This window comes from Ochlerotatus camptorhynchus, unplaced genomic scaffold (assembly GCF_037179485.1).
Source record: "Ochlerotatus camptorhynchus isolate MF236.1 unplaced genomic scaffold, CSIRO-AGI_Acam_v1.1 ptg000055l, whole genome shotgun sequence".
Classification (NCBI taxonomy): domain Eukaryota; kingdom Metazoa; phylum Arthropoda; class Insecta; order Diptera; family Culicidae; genus Ochlerotatus; species Ochlerotatus camptorhynchus.
This window is the reverse complement of record NW_027040545.1, coordinates 1,995,497-2,017,066: the sequence shown is the minus strand read 5'-3', so window position 1 is coordinate 2,017,066 and position 21,570 is coordinate 1,995,497.

Here is a 21,570-nt window from a genome sequence, read left to right as displayed (position 1 = left end):
TCAAGAGCTTTTATTAATATACGAACCAATCGAGTAAAACACTTTCGATTCGGACTTTGCGACAACCAGTTGTGATTCAATTTAATGAAAGATTGACCAGTGTAAACCCGAGTGAATACTTATCAGTGTCGACGAGGAAAACAGTTTTTATTAAATAGGCGGCGCAATAGTCATCTCTAGCCAGAAAACCGACAATGTGCTGGACTTTAGTTCGGACCAATTAAAACAGCAACGATAAATGACGTTGGTATCCGTACATCTGGTGCAGTTTTATCAACAATCAATACGAAACTAACGATTTTAAATTGGCTCACTACTTGACTAGTAGACTGATGCAAATTTTGACATTTTCGCTCCACAGTGCTCAAACGGTTCCAAATTGGGTCCTGATTAGTCTCCCAAAATTTGAACACATTTGAAAAGAAACTGACTTGGCACAAACCATTTGAAGTTTATATGGAAATTACTATTGGAAAACCAAATGTTTTGTTCATATCCATCTAAGAATTTACCATATAGCTCTCCTTTAAAAAATGATAACTGAGCTCGTAGAAAATTTTCTCAGCTACAACTTTGTCCTGAACCTTTTTTCAATATAATGTAAGCATCAAAAGTTATCAATAATTCAAGCCACTAATGTCTTACGATTATGCTCAATCAACTGTTCAGCAGGCAACATTGGTGTTTCTGGCACTTGGAATAGAGCACAAAAATCATGGCTACTATGTCACACTGTAAGATACAGTGTTGCTCACAAAACAGCTGCTTGATCATGCCATAAGATTATCAATCTCTTAAACAATTAATAACTATTTTATTTGCCGGCGACGGTGGTGTAGTGGTAAGCGTGACTGCTTTCTAACACCCCAATGGGTCTGGGTTCAATCCCAGCCGAGGTCGGTGGGATTTTTCTGAGGCATAAAAATCTCTGGTCACGTCTTCCTTCGGATGGGAAGTAAAGCCGTTGGTCCCGGCCCATGTGTGTTGTGAATGGGTGCGATATCCTACGCAGGTGTGGAAGCTGCCTTCCTGCACATTCGATTGTTGTCAATGGATGGCAATCGATGTCCGTCGGTGATTGGCACTAGATTGCGGAACAGAGACCGACGTTAAATAAAGGAAAGAAAAACTATTTTATTTGACGTTTGGCTCAACAACTATTTTCTGCTAAGTTGAAGCTGAGAAAATTTTCCATAAGTATAGCTTTTGAATTTTTGAACAGTGCCATATGGAAAAAAGTAAGAAGACAATGAACAAAAAGTTTGGATTTCCCATAGTAATTTCCATATAAACTTCAAACGGTTTGTGCCAAGTCAGTTTCTTTTCAAATGAGTTCAAATTTTGGGAGACTAATCAGGACCCAATTTGGAACCGTTTGAGGACTGTGGAGCGAAAATGTCAAAATTTGCATCAGTCTATTGACTAGCCTATTGGTCCCAAGCAAATCGATTAACGTATCCCATTCTAGTCGGAATTCTAGTACTACACAATGTTTGTTTTGATTTGCCATGAAAGTTTGACAGATAAAATGAGGGGTTCGTGCATTTTCATTTTCATTTTCACAACGTTTATTCAACGAAGAAAAATTGACTCTAGCTTCGGTTGAAAAGATTTACACAACTTGGGAGATGGCTGGGGCCAATGCTCGGAGGTTGCAAGATGTGAGAAATGCAGCGCAAATAGCTTCAACTCAGTCTCCTAATGGCTTAGCGTTAGCAAAATTAGCGGCAGTGTATCGTTTTTCTGATCAAGCAGGCTCCAGTAGGGGACCGGGGGGGAGAGGTAGCTCATCGATTCTTCCGGTTCGCCTCCTAGCATCGTGCTATAAGGTACCAGGCGATAACCAGGGTAGTTGATTGATAGCTGGATGACGTCATTTCGTTGGCGTCTGCAATGGGAAATTCTCATAGCAAGCGGTGACGATGGGACGTTGTCGAGTTGTTGAATAGCAACTATCGTGGTAACTCACCGATTACCTGTCGATCTGCCAAATTTGGAAAGACGTCTGCATTGAATTGTCTCATATAATAATATTCCGCCCACTATATCACAAGAAATTGCGAGTAGCTGAGTGGAATGGAGATAAGTTAAGCATTGGGTACAGGACCAAGTCTCCCCTGGGTGGTGCCAAAAGATGAGCGCAATAGAATCAAGTTGCCATAAGGCACGGAATGAGACTATTGCATGGCTGGGTAGTCACAGTATTCCATTCGTTAGTCATTTCAGGTGGATTAGAACAGGTTTAGGTTTAGGGTGGGCGTTGGCCAGATTTGGATTTTTCAGATGTAATCCTGGATAGGACCCTGTCATTGAACGTCGCGTTAAAGTGGAACTTAACGGTTACAGTGGCCTGCTTACTGAGCAGAAAAACGCGGTCCCAGGTCCTTACATATCAAAGAGATTTATGGTAAAATCGCTTGTGTATCGTGTATTTTGCGAAACTCGTTGTCGTTGGTTCCGGGTTTGAATGGATACACAAATTTGAGAGTTACGCTATAATGTGATATGAGAGGCTCGGTGGCCTTAGAGCAACCGTTTTTGCTTATTGAGCAGAACATCATGAGTCTAATCTCAAGCCCCTCCACATTCAAGATTCGTCAATGATTAAAAAGGTGCTCGTCTGCCTAGTGGCAAACGTTTTTGCTTACTGAGCAGAAGACCGTGGGTTTAGTCCCAAGCTCCTTCGCGTTATATGATCGTTAGGACATCAATTCAGCTTATCGTTTACCAAAACGAACCCTGTTGCAAACCCAACCCTGTTATCCAACATCCCAGTGATTCCTCGTGGAAGTGCAAAGGTGTTCTCGGCTTCCATCAAAGCGAGTGTCATGTCAACACAATCCTTCCCATTCCTTTCTTGACCTGTGTTCGGGCACGGCCGGCGCTGGTATTGCCTAATTTAAGATCACCAGTTTTTACACATTGAGGATGATTGCTAGTCCCAAGCATCGTCTATTGGTTCTATGTGTAATTACAGCTGATCTGGCAGTAACAGAGTAGCAACCGTGGGCGGTCAATCAAGCTCAAGCTCAAGCTCAAGCAGGCTCCAGTAGGGGACCTGTAAAAAGTAGATTGGGCTTTAATAGACCTTTTAATGGAGCACAACCTGGAAGAGGTACCTTTGGAAGGCTTGGGCAGGGAAATAATAGGAACAGTGCTAATTTTAAACCTGTGGAGTGGGGAAGGAACCAAACTCGACCCCATGCTGATTTGATGTGTGACTTCTGTGGCGTACGAGGTCACATCAAACGTAAATGCTTTAAACTGAGGAACATGAGGCGTAAATCAGTGCACTTCGTTGAGGAGACGGACGAAGAGGAGGTGAGACAATCCAGCACGGACCTGTGTGAACGACTACAGTATTTGAGGACGGAGGACGACGACAATGACAATTCAGGTACAGCTTGGAAGCGTGGTCACTATGGCGCACCGGAATCAGCTACGGATCACTAAAGATAGTGGGGCGTTCTCAAGGCCCAACATTACGATATCCATACAACAGCATCAACAACCGTTGACGATGAATCGGCAAAGGCCGAGGATTGAAGATGATCCGAATGGATCGGGAATTCGTGATGGATTCGTAGCTGAGGAGCCAGTTGGGGATCCGGTACCACAAAATCGGAACAGGAAGCGGAAGCAAGAATGGAGCGATATGACCGCTGTTGGCGTGAGGCGGTCCAAACATATTCAGAAGTCAACGAGGGATGATGAATTTTGGTATCCAGAATGATCGAATATATTGATCGGAAGAAGTGAAAGTATGTTTTTTGCGTGGTGGTAAATATCACCTTCGAATTAAAAGTTATAAATATTAAATTAGATTTACCATAATACTTTCGAGTATGGTACGAATTGATGAAAATAGATTTAGGTTTTTCTTTGATTTGATTTGCTTGTTTACAGTTTGAGCTTTTCAAAGGGGAAGAACTGTTGGATACCAACCTTCTCCATCAACTGTCAATGCATGAAAACGCATGTAACGCCTGCGGGCGAGATCGAGAGCTTTTATTAATATACGAACCGATCGAGTAAAACACTTTCGATTCGGACTTTGCGACAACCAGTTGTGTTTCAATTTAATGAAAGATTGATCAGTGTAAACCCGAGTGAATACTTATCAGCCTCAAACTGCTTTTCGCCTCCAACAGTTTTTCGGATCTTCTTCAGGATCCGCTTGACGATGGCATATTTTTCGATTGGTCGAAGCTCTGGCGTGTTGGGAGGGTTCTTGTCCTTGGGCACCACCTGTACGTTTTTAGCAGCATACCACTCCATGGCCTTTGTTTGTAATAGCAGGATGCCAAATCCGACCAAAACAGCACGGAACAATCGTGACGTTTTTTCAGACAGAATTTTTTATTTTTTTAAATTCGCGGAAAATTTAAACGAATATCCAATTAAATTGATAGAAGCATTAATGTGTTTTCTTGAAGAGTTCTTTTGCATATCATACTTCGCAATTTCAAGAACACAAATCTCAAGGTTTAAGAGGGTGTTAGCAACCGGTGAACACTCGTGTTTATTTCAGTTACCGTGTGGACGTAATTTGTGATGATTTGTGTCATTATTTATGTACGGTCCATATATTTGAAATGACGTTTTACATTCTTCTAGTGATGGCCGATTTTCATTCGAATTATCGATTAATCGATTAACGAACCGAAAAGTAAAATATTTGTAATCGGTTATATCATGCCGATATAAGCATTAAATTCTCTAGAGGATCATCACCGATCGTTTCAAACATGTGCTGCACTCTCATTGGAGGAAAAATGGTAGCACAGCGAACAAAAAAAAATCGATTAGTTGTTAATCGAGTAATTAAAAAATGGGACACCTCTGATTTTGGTGTGTTTGTTTTGATCAAAATGAGCGCAAAATTTCATCTCTACCGAGGGGGCAGCAAAACCACAAAATTACCTTGAATACGGGGGGTATTCATTGCATGAAAGGGACCATGAAAGAAGACACTAAAATAGAAAGTTTTTCTTCCGACAGTTTCATCTTAGTATTCATATTTGGTGTTAGTTCTGTACATTGCAGACATTAAATCACAGCAAGAAATGGTTTTAGCATTCAAAAAACTACAAGAGACAGCCCTATGGGGTTGTACACATTGGTGACGTAGGACTAGTACGTGGTCTTAATAAATATTATTTGTTAACTGCAGCAGTAGCTTGTGTTTTGTATAGGAATAGGAATTTGAGCGTGGTTCTCTCTGTTTATACTTTATAGTATGGCGCGCTTGACATAGATGCCCCACAGCGACTCACGAAGAGCTACTGATTCCGATCAATAGCGGTGCGGCTACTTGCACCTTCTAGCTCATGTGGGCGCAGCTCGTTGCTTGCAGGCAGCCTTTCGTTGTGTACTGGAGAACAATATTCAACGCCACGCCCGAAAGCACTGCTGCTGCTGCTGCTGATGCCGATGACCGGACACCACCACACACGGTGATTGGAACTGAATGCGATCAGCGGTTGAGGGCAGCCTTGATAGCTAGCTGCTTGCTGGGAGCCTTTCGTTGTGTACTGGAACACCACCACTCACCACGCGGTGATTGAATAAACACCGTGTGGTGAGACCGGATAAAATTAAACTTTGAAATCTGTGTTAGATAAATCGCTTTTCGCAGGCAATCGGTGATAATTTTAATTATCATAGCAACAGTTACATATTCGTGCAATTTTCAACAGTGACATTTTGAAAAATGATAAAGTCTTAAATTTAGCAAATGCGTAAGAATATTTCTGATCGATTGGTGATAAAATTATTGAAATTAGTCCAGGGGCAGCTGAGTTATTAACGTTCCGAATCTTTCATAATTTTGTTACATAGAAATCACAGACGTAGTCTTACGTCAAAACTGTAATATTTTGGTTTGTAAAATTGCAAAGTGTAATGCAAAAAAGGATGCCACAAGGAATCACCTTAAAATTAATTATTAAAAAAAATCATTTATTTTCTAAGGATATAATTTGTAAAACTAGGATTTTTTCTTAAATTTTTAATAAGTAAAAAACTAGAATTTTAAAATTGAAATTCACTTGCCAGACTGATTCGACTGTTTGTCTTTTGAGCATTTGTCCCACAACCTTTTTAGGCCGTTTTGGATTTTATCGTTTAAGGCCATTCAAACGTTCGGATTGACCATTTCAGCATATTGGCTATGCTAGCGCTATTTCAACGGCTTGGGATTATGTTTGTGGACAATATCTGCCTTCAGGTGGGTCACCATAAACAAATGTTTAAAAACCTCTGTACTAGCCCAAATCTAGAGTGATTATTCAATACGTGCCTAAATAAAAATAATTAGGATCCTAAAAAAACTTCGATCATAAAATTTGAAAACCAAGTTGTCATAATCATAATATAATAACGCATATTGATTCATACGTAGGGGAAATGTATGTAATGTCGGCCTAAATGCCCCTAATTTGGGCCTATACATAAATTCACTAATCGACTAAATTTTGCATAGCGACCAAAAATATCCATTAGTACCATCCCAATGACGCGTTCATCTGGATAGAATTGATAAATAGCAGATTTTTAGCGATGGGCCCAATCTTAGATCCATAGGCCAACATTAGAGCCACTTCCCCTATTTCCATTTTATTTGAAAGCAAACATCGGAATCAGTACATCGTTATCAGCTTCCAGAATTCTCGCCTTCCCTACCGCTTCTATTCGGACAGGCAAGCACAATCTACAGCTCTTCAAACTGGCTATCTTCACTGATATCCGCACCTCGTAGCGTCTTTCGCCGTCTTCCTTCGTCTTTATTGACTTAATCTTCTTCGGTATCAAAAGGTCCATTTCGTACGTCACATCGCCAGGGCTGATGAAATCTTTCGATTTGACGCGACTCAATTTCGTCTGTCTGGAAGGGTTCTGTTCCAGTCGAATCAGTTTGATGCCGATCGAGCGAACTTTTTGTGAATCTCCTTTGGCTACGCTGACGGTGACAGGGATATGGTGACCAAGGATGAAGCTTGTGGACGGAATGAATGCCGAAACCGTTATAGGACCCGCGTGCGGAGAACTTTTGCGTGAAATTTCCACTTTCCGTTCCATTTCTTAGATGACTGCAATCAAAGATGATTCATGCAAAATTTGATGAAAAGGGTGTATTCGGTCTAACTTACCCCAGCGAATCAATGTCACTTGACCTTGAGCTTGATTTCGACAACAATCGCGACTTGAACGGAACAATTGTGCCACTCGAATGCTTTGCCAGTTGCATAGCATGCAGGCGCAAAGTCTGTTCGCAGGCACTTGATTTGCATACACATGTGTGTGCAATGCACCTTACATAAATTGGCACTGCCCGCCGGTGCTCGCGAGCTGCAATTAACTAAACTAATATAATCACGATACCAATGGTCACGCCATTTTTGTGTCGTCCAGTTATTTTCACCTGCCAGCATTACGATCTTGACATTTGAAGTATAAGTGTGTATTTGCGCGATATTTCCAAACACGCAACCCGGAGATGGGGTGCAACTCTCCTACCGCTCCTACGAAAATTGTTATCAGTCAGTTTAAGAAATCAATTGCATTCAATAATATCGTCTAGTCGCTATTAAATTCAATTGCATTTGCCTCCATTTCCCTGGTCAGTTGCTTTCACTATAGGAGGGTAGATAGCAAATTGATGTCAATTTGAGAAAATAACAGTAATCCATCCGTTCCTTCATGTGTCATAACCCGCATGAGATACAACTGTTACCGCAAATTCTCTTTTGATTTCGTTTTGTGTTGCTTTCTTGAAGGAACGATTTTTTCCAACAACAAAACGACGAGAAAGCTTCCCAATCGTGATGGTGCGAATGAGAACAATCCGTTTAGAAAACATAAAATCAAGCGTGCTTGATGGTACAAAGCTATGTGTGAGAGCACTCACTTCGTACGGCGGCGACCTGCTGGCTACTATGATCGATCAACGAGCTATACAGATGTGTACGACTGAAGAACTAGACACACTACCGACGTTTAGCTTCAAGACGATAGTAATGTTGTCTGGTGAGCAATTATTGTAATCTGTTGGAAAATTTATTTTATATCTTCTTCTTGGCTACTACATTTCATCTAGACCTGGTTCTCAACCTATAAAACAGTAGTGTTCTATTAGCATCTCCGCGCCCTCGACAGTGTGCCGCCAACAGTGGACTAGCGGCTAAATTCAAAAAAGATCTGTCCACCATCACCCGTACCGGTTCCCGCTTCATAGTTGGAGGAGATCTGAATGCTCGCCATGAGGCCTGGCGGAACTACCAGCAGAACCAGAACGGTCGTCTGCTGTTCGACCACTCACAGCATGGGCTGTACTCCGTTTGGTTTTCGGATGAACCAACATTTATCTCACCGGCTGGCAACCCATCGACGCTAGACCTGTTCCTGACAAATATCGGCTTGTCCAAGCTGGTGGCATTGAACGAACTCAGCTCCGACCACCAACCGGTGGTGGCTGAACTGGGCTGCAACGTGGCTCCTGCTTCAAGCCTGCGCAAGGACTACCATCGCGTAAACTGGGCCCAGTTTGGACGCGTGGTAGACAGGCACATCATCGACAACCCGTCGCTTGACACCGTGGAGGACATCGACCGAGCGTTGGAGGGACTCCACCAAGCCATAACCGTGGCTGACGAGGCGTGCGTCCGACGAGTTCCTGTGAGGGGTAAGTTTATTGCCATTGATTCCCACACCCAATTACTGATTCGCTTGAGAAATGTGCGTAGACGCCAGTTCCAGAGAACCGGAGATCTAGTGAGGAGACGTGAAATGGCCGATCTGAACAAGGAGATTGCTTCCAGAATGGTCTCACTCCAGAACGAAAGTTTCGGGCGGCTTGTCCAGAATCTGGACGACCGCTCCAGACCATTCTGGAAGGTAGCTAAGGTCCTAAAGACGCACCCCAAACCCATTCCTCCACTCAAAGATGAAAATGATGACGATCGGCTCATAATCACCCCTCAGGAGAAAGCAAATGCGATTGGTGAGCATATTGCCAAATCGCACTTGCTTGGCTTCGACATCCAAAGTCCGCTCGAAGTTCAGGTTGAGCAATGCGTACTCAACCTTGATTCCTCCCCTTGTGCCATCCCCCCGGAGGATAGAATCTCAGTGGAACAGATTTGCTCAACGCTGAAATGCACCAAAAACATGAAGGCCCCCGGGTTTGACGGAATATTCAACCTAGTATTGAAAAATCTCAGCATGAAGGTTCACTCTCTGCTGGCTGCTGTCTTCAACAGATGCTTGGAACTGCACTACTTTCCAAGTATCTGGAAGACAGCGAAAATCATACCTATCCGCAAACCCGGGAAGGACCCAACGCTAGCTTCAAGCTACAGACCAATCAGCCTACTTTCAGCGCTGAGCAAATTGTTCGAGAAACTCATTCTCAATCGTTTGCTCAAGTTTGTCGAGGAACACAACATTCTCCTACCGGAACAGTTCGGGTTCAGGAAGGGGCACTCCACAAATCATCAGCTAGTACGGGTGATGAATAACATCCGAAGTAACAAGGCTGTATCCAAGTCTACAGCCATGGCATTGTTAGACGTTGAGAAAGCGTTTGATAATGTCTGGCACAATGGGCTTGTATACAAGCTTTGTAACTTCAACTTTCCTTTGCATCTTGTTAAAATCACCCGTAACTACCTTCAGCAAAGGTCGTTCAGGGTATCGTTGAATGGTTGCAATTCAAGCACATTTTCCATCCCAGCAGGTGTTCCGCAAGGAAGTCTGTTGGGCCCTTTGCTATACAGCATCTACACTTCCGACATTCCTCCCTTGGGTAACGGTTGCGTGTTATTTCTGTTCGCAGATGATACTGCTATAACCGTCAAGGGAAGGATGCCTCGTGAAATAACAAACAAGCTTCAACGATGCCTTGACGCCTTTGCTGATTATGCCACCACGTGGAAAATCAAAATCAATGCTTCCAAAACCCAAACAATAATGTTCCTCCATCGGCAATCTCCCAAACTAAAACCAGCTCCCTCTTGTACTGTAATCATGGATGGCACAAGGGTTGAGTGGTCCGCCGAAGTAACCTATCTCGGGATGTTGTTTGACGAAAAGCTCCTATTCCGCTCGCATGTGGAGAAAACCGTAATCAAGTGTTCCACCTTGGTTAGGTCTCTGTATCCGCTGATTTGTCGTAGATCCCGCCTCTCAAGGGTGAACAAACTGGCTGTCTACAAACAAATCATAGCACCTGCGATCCTCTACGCAGCTCCGGTGTGGGAATCATGTGCTCAGACTCACAGGAACAAAATCCAGGTTGCTCAGAACAGAGTGCTTAGGATGATCCTTGATCGTCCCTTTGACACAAGAATTTCAGACCTCCACCAAGAGGCGAACATTCCAAAATTAGATTTCAAAATTGATGACATTAAGACTAGGTTTATGCAGAAATGCATTACATCAGAACATGCTTTGATAAGCAATTTGTATATAGTAGGTTAGGTGTATATAGTAGTTACAGGTTAATTGTAGTTGTAAATAGTAGTTATAAGTAGTCTCCTTTTTCAAATTCAAAACAAACCAATCCCACCAAGGTGGTCATATTCTAATAACAGGCCTGATAGGACTAGGAACTGTAAATAATAATTAAAAATTTCAAATGTACTAAAGTTGAAAAGACGCATCTGTGTCACTTGATAATCCATACATGTAAACCAAACAAATACAAGAAATAAAGATCATTTGAATTGAAAAAAAAAAAATTGAAATAGCATCTCCGCAGTTATTATTGGAGAGCTCTCTAAGCTTGTAGCTGAGGGCGGGATAGCTTGCCTGAATTAATCAATATATTTACATTTTCTTGGAATTGCCGTAAAAACCAACATATTCGTAGATAGAATATTGTAGGGTTGTAGGTATTAGCACAGACAAACAGACATAACACATTGACTATTTCTCACTGTAAAACATCGTCGCTAAAACATTACCGCCATTACCGTGAGTACACTGTGGTGGGTAGTACGCTGAACAGATGGCGTGCCCTGGAAACGTTAATTATCGAACCCAAGGGAGAGATATTGCGGCTAAACGAACTACCGCAGAGAAGCCCTGCACAAACCCTCGTTGTGCAAAGGCAGGAGTGACGCCGGGTTCTTAGTACTTAGCACAAGCAGCTGGTAAGCGGTCACATCTGTCCTAAGCTACCCTGTTGGACAGTTGGCTGGCTATCACGTCTGCTTAGAACCGAGGCGAACAACGATCAGCGAACAACAAGAGGAGGTTGAGAAGCCCTGCACAAACCCTCGTTGTGCAAAGGCAGGAGTGACACCGGGTTCTTAGAGTGCTTAGCACACGCAGCTGGTAAGCGGTCACATCTGTCCTGTACGGGCCCTGGACAGTTGGCTGGCTATCACGTCTGCTCTAGAACTCAGGCGAACAACGAACAGCGAGCAACAAGAGGAAGGCCCTGCACAGCTGCTCACTGTGCAGTAGCGAGTGTCACGTCGGACACAACACCTAGTGATGCGCCATAGCGCAACCGGCCCCCTCCCATGACGTAATGCTTTCGGGCGGTTCCGGGGAGGGCAAGGGCCTAGAGCACAGGGTAAGGTTTAGTGGGTCGGGAGAGCTACTTCTCCCATCCCCACACCCTGAGTTATCTTCTCAGGTGTCTGGGAGCAGATTCCCCCCTGTATAAAAAAAAAAAAAAAAGACTATCAAGACGCCCCAATCAATTACAATCAAGGTTGCAAATTATCATTTTAGATAAAACAATGCGCATAGTGAATACCCCTAATGTTTTTCGGAATTATGAAATCATTAGATTAGATTTTTATTTTTAAGATGCAAGAAGAGGATACAAAGTATGTGTTTGACACATAAAACCTATAAATAATCAGCGATTTTCCAATTTTCGCTCACTCAGCGATCATAATCGCTGATTTCGACTCTCTCTCGTCATTGTTACCTAACTAATAATAACCAACGATTTAAGTAAAATAAAGGCGAAAAATCTATACAAATAAGGAAAATCCTCAAAGGCTTGGTAGCTAACAATGCGAGCTCGGAAGAGTTCATAGGACTTCTCGGATAGTTTCATTGACCTTACTGGGATATCCGTTGGGCTTCTCAATGGAGGCCATTGGTCCGGAAGCTTCCCATGATTAACGGGGAGATTTCCTCAATAATAACTTTCATGAGCCAAAAAAGGTATGTTTGGAAAGATCTAGTTTAAAATTATGTTTCATTAAAGTTGGAGTCGGTACAGAACCTTGCTATTTCTGAGATCCGGAAATAATTTTTCGAATTTTCGGAAATGCCGATGGGCCAACTTTAATTATATTTGAGATGAAATATTATTGATCGCCGTCGAGTAGTCATACATGCTGCAAGGTTCTGTGCTAGAGAAGCTTTGAACTCCATATAAATTATGATAACCACGCTATTTGAAAATCTCGTCAAGCTTAAATCACAGAGATTTCATCAGTGGGCAACTAGCTGCTCAATCCCAAGGACACGACGATGTTAATCCAAAATCAGTGCTTGGTCCCAATTAGCTCAAATCTCATAAAATTCGTGTATGCATTCTTAATGCCAGTTCCTATACTTAGTAAATTCCATATTCACTATTCTAATTTAATCTTAAACGTATGGCCTTTTCCGAGTTGTGAACTGATTCTTGTCAAAAATGTATATGTTTGATGCGTCACCTCATATAAATTCATTGCCAAGATCCGCAAACGGTATTATCACTTTCGAAGAAACGTTAGATGAACATTATTTGCTTGTCACATGACAATTTTTTCTACAGAAAATTATTTCTAAAACCGATTTCGGTGGACCCGGAATGAACTCATGATCGTTCTATGATCTGCAAGTCTGATATGGATCATATGATCTAAAACCTGGGATGAGGCCTGAGATTAGCAAAATTCGGCTTTCTTGACACAAATTGAGCACAATCAGCAATTAAATATCAAAGGAATGGCCAAATAAATAAACTCGGTCAACTGCAAACAATGTAATACGTCAACAAATTTCTTGAAAAATAGCTTTTGTATGGTCAAACATTTGTCAAATATCAGACAAGCGTAATGGCTTAGGCAAACAAATATGACAAATCCGGAGTACTTTGAGATTTGGGCGTAATTGATTTTGTAAACAAACAGTGTGATATCAGCTTTAGAAAGCAAAATTGACAGGTTTTATTATTCAAACACATATTTTGCAATCTGTTATTGTAACATACAAGTAAATCGTGTAATCATAACATTTTTTTGGTTTCTGTATTAAAAAAAAACATGTTTTTATGCGGAATGAGCATTTCCAACCATGATAACAATTTGGAAAACTCGATTGCATGCCTAAAATTTACGAATGATACGGTATAAGTTTGGTAAAACTATTATCAATCTTATAGATTACTCCTACAAAAAGCACGAAATCATTAGACGCTATCCAAACAACATCGCGGCATCACGAACCACGAGCACCGACAGAAGCGAATGATTAGAAAAGTGCGGCGTTGCAATGGAAAACACTTGAGTAAAAAAAAAATCATTACTAACGATGCCACTACAGGCATTGATTCTGGTAGTTTACTGCGGAACTCGGAGAGAAAGACTCGGCCGGCCAAAGCGTAAATTGGTTGAATGCCGCGCGATGATAGTGCCACACGACAGCGCCTACTGCGACTGCTGCTACCCTACCGCTGCAGCGCCTGCACTGCACACGACACTACTCTGCACACGGTCGTCAAACTACAGCATCAGACCAGCGTCAGCCTACTGCGATGGTTTTCAATGCTTCCCCTTCGGTGGTCAACATGGTCGTGTGAACAACAGCAGAATACCTATAAAAGTGTCACCACTCGATTGAGACGGCATCATTCGACTAGTTGCAGTATTTGTGTGAGCTCTCAGATAACAAACCAATCGAACGCCGGTGGTGTGTAATAACATTCGTAATTTCGTGCCAAAATAAAACCAAGTCACAATAATCGAAATGCCGTGCAAGTGCTGTGGTAATGGTGAGTGATAGTGTAACAATTTCAGAGTGATGAAAATTGCTAAATTGTTTGAATTTACATTCTCTCCGGATAGATTGCAAGTGCACTTCCGGTTGCGGACAGGGCAAACCGTGCGATGCCGGATGCAACTGCAACTGTGCCAGCAAGAAGGAAACCGGCAAGGATTGCTGTGAATCGGGAAGCTGCAAGAAGTGAATGGGCTAATTTAGGTTAAAAATAAATTTATGTAAGAATAATTAACAATCGGTCATAATAGATTACTAGGAACCACAAGGCGTGAAGTTGTGATTTTTGTATCTGGCTTTGAAAGAAACTTCAAGATTGATGTTCTCAAATTGGATAATATGGTAACAGTTTTGATGACGCAACATTAATGTATTTATATTTGAGGGTGAAAAGAATTTGTGAAACGGTATTGCAAACTTTTTGAATTGAACACTTGAAACATAATTCTTCTTCTTTCTGGTTTTACCGCTCTGTCTTTTGAATCACTTCCATAGTTATTAATTGAGAGCCAATGTATGAATTTGTATATTGTGTGACAAGCACTACGGTACTCTAGTTCAGACAATCGAGAATTCGTTTTTCAAGATAACAGGTTGCAGCTTTCTGGTGGCTCACTTTCCTGGGCCGGCATCTTGGCCCATATATTGTGGGATGAAAACAGTTAAACAGTGGAACCGAATACAAATACGGGCGGAATGTTTCGAACCCGTGAAGTGAGGAAAAAGAAAAAACGATACACTTTGTTAGAAGATGCTTCGCGGTGATTGGTTTCTTACTCAGGTTGATTACTCATTTTTCTAAATAAAATTCCCTGAATTTTCCAGGATTTTCCAAGTTTTCAACGGAACATTTCGAATCATTCTCAGAATATCCATTGCATTCTTCTTACAAGTGTCTTGTATTTTTTTTAACTTTTTAGAAAAGGTTCCAAACTACCTATGTATTTGACACATAAAACCTATCAATTATGATTTCTGATCAATTCTCGCTGAAATCAGACAACAAGGTTCTCAAAACTCAAAACCAGACTACTAGATTCTCAAAACCACTTGTTTGCGCTCGTTCAGTAGTTCTAGTTATGAAACTAGAACAAACGCTAGAAGAAAGGTCAAATTGATGGACCCCTTGGTAACTAGGAGCTCAAGCAATTTTCAAAACTGCACAATTTTTGCGTATTCTTGATTCATTCAAATTATTATACTATATCTTTAAAAATGTCAAGAAAATCCCTAAAGTTTGCTTACCGTTGTAAAGGAGAAAGTTAGTTAGGCCTTTCATTTGGCAGGTTCAAGCATTTTGGTCGCCATATTGGATTTTTATTTAAATACTATTTTTTCATGAGCTTACCTCCCGCTGATTAAAAAAAAACACACTATTAGAAAACTGAGACTTTTTCCTATAAGGAACAGTTTAAATTACGACGAAGCAATCAAACGTTTGTATGCAAATAGATAAAAAAAAAAAACAAGTGGTATCTTTGAAAATTCTCAAGAAAAACCCTAATGTTTGGTTATATATGGAAAGGGGAACATTAGCGCATAAAAAACGCATTTTTAATATACCTTATTACGTTGTTTTTCTTTTTAATTCTGCTACTATTGTATTACTTTCACTAATACACTTACTTCCATTAATTCACCTTATTGCCTTGTTCAGACTACAGAGTTATAACATATTATAGCGCTATCTTGATGGTGGTTTCTGTGTTGCAATTATTTGGCAACCATTATAACATGTTATAATTCTCCAGTCTGGACAGCGTTTTACTTTCACTTATTCATTACGTGATATCAGCCATCGTGTGAAAGAACTCTGAATGTACTTATAATACAACTATATTATAATATTGGCGAAACTTTACTCTACATGATGATGGTGTTATGGCTATCAAAAAACCTGAAAACTTATCCATTGTGCGCCGGCCTTTAGTTTGCATGGGTTCGACAAATTGACGTTTGAATCTTTGTGTACAAAAGCTCTTGAATTTATCCAACCATCTTTTCTATCCAACCCTATTATTTAAGGCACTCATAAAAATCTCACCTGATGGGAGAGCTAGTACACGGCCGATGAGACTAACTCAAAGAGAAAATCACTTTTACTCAGTTGTATGAGAAATCTCAAAACACTCAACTCACTCAGCACTGAGTGACCTCCACGCGATTTCGAAACTCCCACCCCACCAATATCGGTCAAAACTGAACCTCCCGAAAATTGGTAAACTATATTTTGGAAGTGACAAGTTGACAAAAGAGCAACGTCGGTCGGATTCATGTCGATTTTGTTACATCCCTGGCAAGACTAGTACTCACTGAAGCCGCCACCGATGTTGGTGGTGTTAGTGTTGACAACACGTTTTAAGGCTACATTCATTCAGTCCGCATCGTGCTCTCTTGCCGTGCGGATCTATTTGCTTTTTGCTGAAGGAAGTGTTACTACTACCTAAAGCTACAACAAATTTTAACAGCACTTTTCAGTGCTCAACCTGTAAAAATTTTCTACCTTGTTCAACTCTTATTCCTCTTCGATCCTTGTTTGGACCCTACCCGAGGTAATCCTTCTTGGATATCGATTTGGAAAATTCCTCTTCGATCCTTCAGATTCTTATAGTAATCTGCTTGGAAGTCGATTTGGATAAAAATTTACTGCCGCCATGGCGCCTAAACGCAAAAGAAAGGGGCAAACTCTTGACCCCCCTTCTGATGAAATTAATTTGAGTAATCAATTTGATTTGCTCACGGATGATGAGAATGATCCATCATCCAAGAAAAATTCTAGTAAACTTTCCCGGCTTAATGCCAAGAAGGAAAAGATTCCCCCTATTGTGATAACCACTACCGATTTCCATCCTCTTCGCATGGAACTTTTGAATTTCGTGAAAGTTAAGTTTTCACTACAAATTGGACGTCGGGGTGAATGCCGTGTATTGGCTGAAACCTTGGACGGATTTAAATGTCTTCTCAAGTATCTTACTGAGAAGAAGCACAAATTTTTTACTTACGACACCAAAACTGAACGTGTGTTCAAGGTTGTCATGAAAGGACTGCCCAGTGGTGAATCCCTGGATCAGATCAAAGATGAACTGGCAAAATTACTTGGAGTTGTGCCACTCCAAGTAATCAAAATGAAAATGAAATCCCGTCCTGGCGATTCGCGCAACGGGATTTCTAATGATTTTTATTTAGTTCACTTCAAGTCTAGCGAACTAAACAACCTTAAGGCCTTAGAAAAAGCTAGCCTTATGCTCCATGTCCGAGTGAAGTGGGAACACTTCAGGAAGACTGGAGGAAATTTCCAAAACCTCACCCAGTGCCGTAAGTGCCAGGGATGGGGTCACGCAACTAAAAATTGCTACATGCCAGCTAAATGCATGAATTGTGGTGATTCCTCTCACGCAAAGGACGACTGTCCTGTGAAGGAAGATCCTAAGAAATTTAAATGTTCAAATTGTGGTGAAAACCACAAATCCAATTTTTGGGAATGTAAGACTCGCAAAGCGATCCTACAATCTCGTTCTAACCGTCAGGTAGAAAACGCTCCACGTTTCCGACCAGGTACAAATTCCTCTGCTGTTAACAACGGTCAGCGAGGAACAAATTCTACATTCGTACCCGTAGGTACAAATATCTCCCCTGCTTCAAATGTTTCATCTGTACCTACTCCCCTCGCTGCTAACAATGTTCAGCGAGTTAATGGAGCTACCTATGCTGCTATTGCAGCGGGTAGAAATCAAAATACTAACCAACGTTCTAATGGAAATTTTGACAATTTTGACTTAGGAAGCATTACTGCCCCCAAAATGGAATTTTTACAGAATTCATTAATTGACATGATTTCTGATATGCTTAAATCTAACTCCATGTTTGATGCTATTCAAACTGGAGTAAAATTTGCAAATAATATTGTCATGACTTTAAAATTCAGTAATGGATTTTAAAGCATTAAATATTGTAAATTGGAATGCTAGATCTCTTAAAGATAATGAAGACGAGCTATTTAACTTTTTAAGAGTTCATAACGTGCATATTGCCGTTATAACTGAAACGTTCCTTAAACCTGCCCATAAGGTTAAGAAGGACGCAAACTACTTGATTTATAGAAATGATCGTCTTGATGGACCCTGTGGTGGCGTTGCCATCATTATTCATAGACGAATCAAGCATAAAATTCTTTCTTCATTTGAAACCAAAGTTTTTGAAACTTTAGGAGTTTCTGTTGAAACAAAATTTGGACAACTTACGTTTATAGCTGCCTATTTGCCATTCCAATGCGTAGGCCAGCAAAAGAATTTTCTCAAGGGTGACCTCCAGAAACTTACCCGTCATAGGTCTAAATTCTTCATTATTGGTGATTTTAATGCAAAACACCGCTCATGGAATAATGCTCAAAGCAATTCCAATGGTAATATTCTGTTTGATGATTGTTCTGCAGGTTATTACACTATTCAATATCCAAACAGCCCAACATGCTTTTCTTCTGCAAGAAATCCCTCCACTATTGATTTGGTCTTAACTGATTCATGTCAACTTTGTAGCCAATTGGTTACCCATGCTGACTTCGGTTCTGATCACCTTCCAGTAACTTTTGAAATATCCCAAGAAATAATTTGTAATCCCAACAGCTCTACTTTCAATTACCATAGAGCTGATTGGGAGCAGTATTGAACATTTATGGAATATAACCAACAATCAATACGAAACTAACGATTTTAAATTGGCTCACCACTTTAGTAGCCTATTGGTCCCAAGCAAACGATTAACGTACCCTATTCTAGTTGAAATTCTATTACTACACTATGTTTGTTTTAATTCGCTATGAAAGTTTGACAGATAACATCAGGGGTGTGTGGATTCATGCAGAACATGCAGGGGTGAGTGAAATAGCTTGGGACTGCTTGGGACCGTTGTTCTGGTACTGAGTGAGCCAAAAATAATAATGATTTTCTTCGGGACCCAGTGGTCTTAGAGTTACCTCTATGATATAACTTCGATCCAAACATTCCTTTGCAAACCAAAGATGAAATTAATTATGCTCTTGAATCTCTGACTACTTCTATAGTTGAAGCAAGAGCTGCCTCAGTACCAAAATGCGAGGTTAAATTCGATTCAATTATAATAGACGATGATCTTCAGCTCTTGATCCGTCTTAAAAATGTCCGTAGGAGACAATATCAAAGAACACGCGATCCTGCCATGAAAGTTATCTGGCGGTATTTGCAAAAACAAATTAAAAAGCGATTCTCTGCCCTGAGGAACAAAACTTTTGAAAATAATATTTCTAAATTAGACCCGAGTTCCAAACCCTTTTGGAAACTCACAAAAATTTTGAAAAAACCTCAAAAGCCAATTCCAGCGCTTAAAGAAGGTGGTAAAATTTTGATCACAAATTTGGAAAAAGCTCAGAAACTTGCTAAGCAATTCGAGAGTTCCCATAATTTCAGTTTGGGTCTTACTAGTCCTATTGAGAATCAGGTTGCTCGGGATTTTCTGAATATTTTCTCTCGGGAAAATATTTTTGATGATTCCTGGGGACTGATTTGGACGAAGTAAGGTCTATAACTAAAAATTTTCAAAATATGAAAGCTCCAGGTGATGATGGAATTTTCTATATCCTCATCAAAAAACTCCCAGAGAGTACCTTGTCTTTCTTGGTACAATTATTTAACAGATGTTTCCATTTGGCATACTTTCCTGATAAATGGAAAAATGCAAAAGTTGTTCCAATTTTGAAGCCGGATAAAAATCCAGCTGAAGCTTCTAGCTACCGTCCAATAAGTTTGCTTTCTTCAATAAGTAAACTTTTTGAAAAGATAATTTTGAATAGAATGATGCTTCACATCAATACGAACTCAATTTTTGCAGATGAGCAGTTTGGATTTCGCCATGGGCATTCAACTACTCATCAACTCTTAAGAGTTAACAATTTAATTCGTTCAAACAAATCTGAAGGCCACTCAACTGGAGTTGCTCTTCTAGACATAGAAAAAGCATTCGACAGTGTTTGGCATGAAGGTTTGATTGCTAAATTGAAAAAGTTTAATTTTCCACTTTATATTATGAAATTAGTTCAAAATTATTTAACTGACAGAACTCTTCAAGTAAATTATCAAAATTCCAAATCTAATCGACTACCTGTTAGGGCAGGAGTTCCTCAGGGTAGCATTCTTGGGCCTATATTGTATAACATTTTCACTTCGGACCTCCCTGATTTGCGTCAGGGTTGCCACAAATCTTTGTTCGCTGATGACACAGGCATTTCCGCTAGAGGAAGAAGTCTTCGTGTTATTTGCAGCAGACTGCAGAAAAGTTTAGATATTTTCTCTTCTTATTTACAAAAATGGAAGATTTCTCCCAACGCTTCCAAAACTCAACTTATAATATTTCCACATAAGCCTAGAGCTTCGTTTTTGAAACCTAGTAGTAGTCACATAGTCACTATGAACGGAGTTCCAATTTCCTGGTCAAACCAAGTGAAATATCTTGGATTAATACTTGACCAAAAATTAACTTTTAAAGATCACATTGAGGGCATTCAAGCCAAATGTAACAAATATATTAAATGTTTGTATCCTCTTATAAACAGGAAATCCAAACTTTGCCTGACGTATAAACTTCTAATATTTAAACAAGTTTTTAGACCGGCCATGCTTTACGCTGTGCCAATATGGTCTAGTTGCTGCACTACCAGGAAAAAAGCACTTCAAAGGATTCAGAACAAAATTCTGAAAATGATTTTGAAGTTGCCTCCCTGGTACAGTACAACCGAAGTACATAGAATTTCGAATGTTGAGACTTTAGCACAAATGTCCAACAAAATAATTAATAATTTCAGGCAAAAATCGTTGCAATCCTCAATTGCAACGATTAATTCCCTTTATACTTAGATAAGATTTAGTTTTAGTGTTTAGTTTTAAGATATCAATTGTTATACTGACATGCAGGTTAAAAAACCTGTTTAAAATACTGAATTGCCAAGACATGAACAATGTAAAAACACTTAGATATATATCATAACAATTAAGGCTGGTAAGTTACTGTAGTAACTGGAGCACCTAGGTTAAAAATGAAATGTAATTTATTTTGAATTTGGAACAAATAAAGAGTTAAAAAAAAAAAAAATAGTTAGGCCTTTCATTTGGCATGTTCAAGCATTTTGGTCGCCATATTGGATTTTTATTTAAATACTATTTTTTCATGAGCTTACCTCCCGCTGATTAAAAAAAAACACACTATTAGAAAACTGAGACTTTTTCCTATAAGGAACAGTTTAAATTACGACGAAGCAATCAAACGTTTGTATGCAAATAGATAAAAAAAAAAAACAAGTGGTATCTTTGAAAATTCTCAAGAAAAACCCTAATGTTTGGTTATATATGGAAAGGGGAACATTAGCGCATAAAAAACGCATTTTTAATATACCTTATTACGTTGTTTTTCTTTTTAATTCTGCTACTATTGTATTACTTTCACTAATACACTTACTTCCATTAATTCACCTTATTGCCTTGTTCAGACTACAGAATTATAACATGTTATAGCGCTATCTTGATGGTGGTTTCT